The 6627-nt window shown below is 36.4% G+C and overlaps 1 non-coding gene across 1 annotated transcript; it reads right to left on the bottom strand.

The window, feature by feature from the left end:
- Positions 1 to 3431: 3431 nt before the first annotated feature.
- LOC122118429 lies at positions 3432 to 3538 on the bottom strand. Its single transcript, XR_006149354.1, has one exon. It is a non-coding gene; the product is annotated as a U6 spliceosomal RNA (small nuclear RNA).
- Positions 3539 to 6627: the final 3089 nt, after the last annotated feature.

Here is a 6627-nt window from a genome sequence, read left to right as displayed (position 1 = left end):
CTAGGCCTTTATAAGTATCAAAGATGGAGATCTCCAGTAGTGGGGAGGGGAGGGGTTGCCTTTCCTCCTCTGCTCCCTTAGAAGGAGTGAGGATGTCAGGCTTCTACTCACGCCAGAGTCTTTGTTCCTGGGTCGTCTGTGGTCTTCGATCTGCAGGATGAAGATGTCTGTTCCTTGTCAGTTCTTGCTGGTGTTGTGTAGAATCTTCTAGCCCGCTGATCTGGGGCCTTTGTCCCGGACTCTCTGTGTTTCAGGTTTGGTGGCTACGGCTGCCACAGCCACCGCCACAACCGCAGCTAAGCCTGCTGGCAAGTGCACGGACCTGTCCCCTTGCCTGGATTTTCCCTCTCTGGCCAAACTCTCTGTACTGTGATGGTACCTTGGTATGATTCTCTTGCTTAGGACTGTTCACTGGAACACTTAAACTGCTTTCTATGAGAGAGCCTATGTACCCTCCAGCTTCTCCCCTACCATCTTCCCAGAACTCTTTTGAATTTTAATCATTTCTTGTTAATCTCATCTTTAATCTCTTTATACAAAATCAATAATTAATTCAAGGGAGGAGAAAGGAAAAATTTAAGCGAATCCTTACATTTTTCAATTTTCAATAACATGATATTGCTTATATCATTTTCTGTTTATGCTTTAGACTATATAATTCAATTTAGTTAGACCTTTCATAAGGCTATGTGTATTTTATTTATTTTATGTTGATTGTTCTTTCCAAAGCCTGCGTGTCTAATTTCCCTTTGTTTCTTTCAGTCTCAAGTAGTTCAGATTTTAAATTGAAGAATAAATTGAAGGAAGCAAACAAAAAATACAGTTCCTCTCATCTGATAATGCCTCTACAAGAATGAAGAAAGAGTTCATCCTGCTAAGGACCTATGATAGGATATCAAAAAGAGAATTCATTGTTCTAGGTATTCCCTATCTTTGCAATGCAACTTAAATGATATAAAACACAATATACTGCTCAGGTACTTTTATGTTTTATCTGTTTTGCAGATTATCATATGGACATTACCTCAGTCTACAACATTCCTTCATTATTCTGTCCTTGATACTTTTACACTACCAAGGTATAAGATAACCAGTTTGATTTAAAGCATTTTACGTTGTACACCTGGCTTCCTTGGAAGCAGAGCATGGTCAATAGATCATATTCCTTCTGGTTGCTCACTACCTGTAATGTTTTCTGTAATATTATTGCATTTTATTTAGTATTAAAAATTATGGCTAAACTCAAAGCTCATTCATAGAAGTTTATGTTAAGTATTTTGCAAGTTTTATTTGTCCCAATTCTTAAGATAACATTTGCTATAATGCTAATGTATTATCATTTTAGTGTTGGGAAAATTTGTAATTAAAGGCACGAAGTGTATGGCCCAAAGACACACAGTGAGGAAGGAAATGAGTCACAGTCTCCAAAAGCCTTTTAGCAATACAAAAATTGTAGGTAAAATCTCTCCATTCTCCTACACTCTCAATTCAATATTCATATTGTCCTATAAATAATAGCATACCAAATATTGCCCATGATGATTGTTTTCTGTTACATTTTGTCTCCAACAAAGACTGTGTTGGTGACATTGGGTTACCATGCACAGAGCTGAGCTTATAAATTGAGGTCCAAAGAGAGTCAAATTTCTTTTGTCCCACAGCTCCAGGATCCTTTTTTAAAAAGTACTAAAACTTTTAAATACCAACACTTACTATCTTTTAAGAATCTGAAAACGAAGTAAATTCACATATAATCACTCCAAAATGCTTTAAAAGAAGGAGATTATAAAACAGGCCCCCATCAAGTAAACTTTCTTCTACTTTTAAAATTATTCTGAAAGCCTTGCCCTGGCTGGTCACACCTGTAATACTATCTACACGGGATATCTACTCAGGAGCCTGAGATCTATGGATAACTGTTGGAAGCCACTCAGGGCAGAATAAATTCATGAGATTATTTTTCAGAAATTATAATGAACTAGCAAAGAGCCAGGAATGGAGATGTAGCTCATATATTAGCTCATCAATCTAGAGAGGAAAGGCCTAGCAAGACCTTGAAGCCCTGATTTCAAACTCTGAGCATGCCCATACACAAGCATGTGCATGTGTGCATGTGTGCATGTGTGTGTGTACACACCCCCCACACACATTTATTCAAAATAACTTCATATCAGCATATCAGCGTTCTGCATTAATTTCTTTGTTAACGTTATTATCTGGGTAAAACAGAGGAAATAAACTCTTCTATATTAGAACATTTTTATACGTTTTTTTTTTTTTACTGTGAAAATATTGTACAGAGGGGCTACAATTACATGGGCAAGATAATGAGTACATTTTTTATCAAGAATTGTAGCCTCCTCCTTTGTTTCTCCTTCCCATCCCTTCCCCTCCTCCCCCAGCCCTCCCACCCAATCCTCCCTGCCCCCGCCACCAAAGTTGTAAAGTTCGTTTTCGACATAATGACTTGTACTTCTCATTGTTGCAATGGGTCCACCTGTAAAAATAACTGCATAGAGGTGTCATATTTATATGAGCAAATAATGAGTACATTTCCTAACAAGCATTGTTACCTCTTCCTTTCTTTTTCTTCCACCATCCCTTCCCTCCCACCTCCACAAATACACTCCCCTCCCTCTTCCCCTGTCTAAATTGTAAAGTTCATTTTTCAACATAGTGTCTTGTGCATCTCAACCTGTATCCCTATTTAAAAATTTTGTATTTCCCTTTCCCCTCCCCAAATTAGAGAAACATATACACAGGATGTAGGCACACCAACTTCAAATACAGTGAAAACAGGGGTTAGAGCGTAGGGGAGGAACATATAAAGGAACAAAAAAAAATCACATCACACATTATAAGTATCTTAGAAACAATAGCAAGAAACAAAAAAACGACTTGTGTGGTTCATTTCCTATAATATCATCTTATCTGATATGCACATAGCTTATGATCTATTCTGCTTATCCCAGACATATATTAGCTGTTGAAAATAAGGGAAACCATGGGACCTATGTTTCTTTGGACTTGGCTTACTTCACTTAATAAATTTTTTTCGAAGTCTTTCCAATTCTTAACAAATTGGGCAATGTCATTCTTTCTGATGGAGGCGTAGAATTTCATTGTGTATATATACCACATTTTCATGATCCATTCATCTTCTGTGGGCCATCGGGGTGGGCTCCATATCTTAGCTATTGTAAATAATGCTGCAGTAAACATATTTGTGCTGGTAGTTTTAGTATGGTCTTCTTTGTGATCATTTGGGTAAATCCCCAAACGTGTGATTGCTGGGTCATAGGGGAGCTTTATATGGAGTCTTTTGATGAGCCTCCATACTGCTTTCCAAAGTGGTTGAACAAGTTAACACTCCCACCAAGAATCAAGTAAGGTTCCCTTGTGGCCACATCCTCTCCAGCATCTTTAGTTGTAAAAATATGGAATGATTCAAGAATTTGCATGTCAACCTTGCACAGGGGCCATGTCAATCTTCTCTGTATTGTTCCAATTTTAGTGTATGTGCTGCTGAACTGAGCACAGAGCATTTTTTATATATAAAGTGTAATTGATTTTCTTAAACTAGACAATTCAAAGAAAAGTAAGTTTTGAAGACTTCTCGTGAAATTTTAGAACCATGTACCTCTTACATAAGCACACATTTAAGAATAGTCAAGATTGACATGTCAAAACAAAATAATCCCAGATATTGTTGTTCAAGAGATGTGTAGGATCGGGGGGTGGGGGGAATTGGGTTGGGGGGCAGAGGAAGGCTGGGAAGGGATGTGAAGGGTAAACAAAGGAGGAGGCTGCAATGCTTGATAAGAAATGTACTCATTATCTTGCCCATGTAATTGTAACCCCTATGTACAGTATGTTCACAAAAAATAAAAATAAAAAAAGAGATGTGTAGGAGGACGAATTCAATTATTCTGTATAAGGCACCTGTCATAATGAACACTGCGGCAAGTATTAAGGTTTGTTAAAAGTTTTAATGTTTTAAATATATTTAATTTTGGGAATTTGCTTATATAGGCCAAAATTATGACTGTTTGTCAGGTCATACAACTTTTCTATAAATATTTAAGATTTATGGTAGCAGACATATGCTACTAAAAAGTACATTTCAGAGTTTATAGAAACATTACTAATGAGATGTTGCAAAGTCTTAGTGTAAAGAAGCAGAGTGAAGAGTTAAGACTTTGTTAACTGCACAGTTTCTCTTAAAACTTTAGGGCTTCCTTACTTTATATGTTACTGAGGAACAAATGATGATATAAGCCATATACAAATGATGAGATGAGTCATAAAAAGCAATCTTAGTGGGTAACTTTAAAGACTACACATAGCCTATAAAACTCTTGTTGAACATCATAATCTTATTCAGTGTTAAATGTACAGGAATGTAAGAATAGTAAAATCAAATATGTAAGTATACTTCAAATACTGAAAACACTGGTAATTCTTTGATATTTTATTTTATTAATCATTAAGATTTAGTTATTGTGTTTCTTTATTTGTAGTATTGTTTCCCTTATAATATAATAAAACTTTTTGTTATTCATCATGAGGAGGTACTTTGAGAAGGTTACTGGGATGGCCAAACCATTTTTTATAGTTGCATGTGAATTTACAAAAAGCAAAATTAAGAACAAAATATTGATTAAAAAATTATCAAGTACAGTCAGAATCAGGAGGGATGATAAATGTCCACACTTAAAATCTTAGCCCTAGGCTGAAGCAGTGATATTACAGAGTTGAGGTCACAAAAGTGGGAGACTGTTTTGTTTTGTTTTTTACTTTGATTTTGTTGGCCATGGGGTTGAACTCTGGGGCCTGGTTGCTGTACCTCAGCTCAAGGCTAGTGCTACCACTTGAGCCACAGAACCAGTTCCGTTCTTTTCTACTTATGTGATGCTGAGGAATCAAACCCAAGGCCTCATGCATGCAAGGCAGGCACTCTACAACAGCCACCATCCCAGCTTCTGATAGACTGGGTTTTAAAAATTCATCTAAACAACATTTGCTTTCTGCTTTGGGTTATATAATGAAATATATGAATATCTTTTCATAAATTTTGTGTATTGTTATACTTCTAAATTTATACTAACCCCAGCCACTTTATTCTTTTCAAAGTCATGAAATATCTCTGAGAGTTTGCTAATGTGAAAATTGTTTTAGCATTTTTAATTACTTCTGAGTCATTTTTATTTTTTATTAAAATCATTTTATATTTTGGGTTGATGGATTATCATACATCAAATACTTTCAAATGTACATGTAGAGTCTAAAGATAACAGTATGTGTATTCTCATACAGCTCTTTTTTTATCTGTTATGCACTTTCAGTATTATGATATTTCTCCCTCTTTCACGCTCTCTCATGTCCTCTCTTTCTCTTTCAAGCTCCATGTCTGCTACATAGAATTTCTGCTGGTCTACTGTTATCCTTGAGGATCCACTGGCTTTTTTGGGAACATGATGGGGACTAACATTTTCCCTTGCATTCTTTAAGAATTATGAGTGACGTGCTATTATTCTTTGACATTGTAAATGGCAAAACAACAGGTCTAGGAATTACTTTTCACGTTTACTACTATTACAAATTTTATCTCATAGGAATCATTTGGATGGATATGATATTTTAACTTGGGCTGGGAAGGTGGCTCAGTGGTAGAGCGCTTGCCTTGCATGCATGAGGCCCTGGGTTCGATTCCTCAGCAGCACATAAGCAAAAAGAAAAAAAGCCAGAAGTGGCGCTGTGGCTCAAGTGGTAGAGCGCTAGCCTTGAGCTGAAGAGCTGAGGGACAGTTCCCAGGCCCAGAGTTTAGGCACCAAGACTGGACCCCCCCCAAAAAAAAGATATTTTAACCTGTGACCTAAAAGTTCTTTTTCTTTCACAAACAACCTTTGTCTTTGATTATCAGTTTGTAACTACATGTAATGAAAATAAAGCTCTCCTATGTAAAATAGACCGAAGTTGTTCACAGGGATGAAAAAGAAGGTAATGACGGAAGTGAGTACAATAGAGCAAGGTCCTCAGAGCAGTTTATCATGAACACCTTGTGAGAATGACAATGTTCTGGGAACTACAGATTAAGTCACTGAACAAAGATATATATGCATATATATGTATATGTATATTTATTTATATATGCATATATGTGTGTATATGCTCTTATATTGTACACATATATGTTACTATACACACAAATTCACATATACATATACACATGTATACATGCACACATGGAGAAAGACACATAATTACAGCCAACACAAGTTTCATTAGTTGCTGAAAATGCGTTAGATGGAATGCTTGGAACAAAATATGTTCAAGATGTATTTGTATCTAAGAGTTCTTTTACCACTCCTCTTATCTCTTAAAACTGGTAGGTTTTGACAGATTGGACTTGCAAAATGCAGTACACATGATAGCAAGTTACTCGGAAATGTCAGTATGTAAAGATCATATGTTGTCTCCCTGATCCCCACGGAATGCTTGCTCTTATACACACTCTCAACAACCAAAGTAACAGGAGAATATCATGGCAAAGAATAAAATTATAAGCCTTTAAATGGCATCCTTCTTTGAGCTCTTTTCCAACAGCCAGCATAAATTCCTAAGCAG

The sequence above is a fragment of the Dipodomys spectabilis genome, unplaced genomic scaffold (genome assembly GCF_019054845.1).
Source record: "Dipodomys spectabilis isolate Male_0828 unplaced genomic scaffold, ASM1905484v1 ptg000151l, whole genome shotgun sequence".
NCBI classification, from domain to species: Eukaryota; Metazoa; Chordata; class Mammalia; order Rodentia; family Heteromyidae; genus Dipodomys; species Dipodomys spectabilis.
This window is presented reverse-complemented; position numbering and strand designations above follow the sequence as displayed.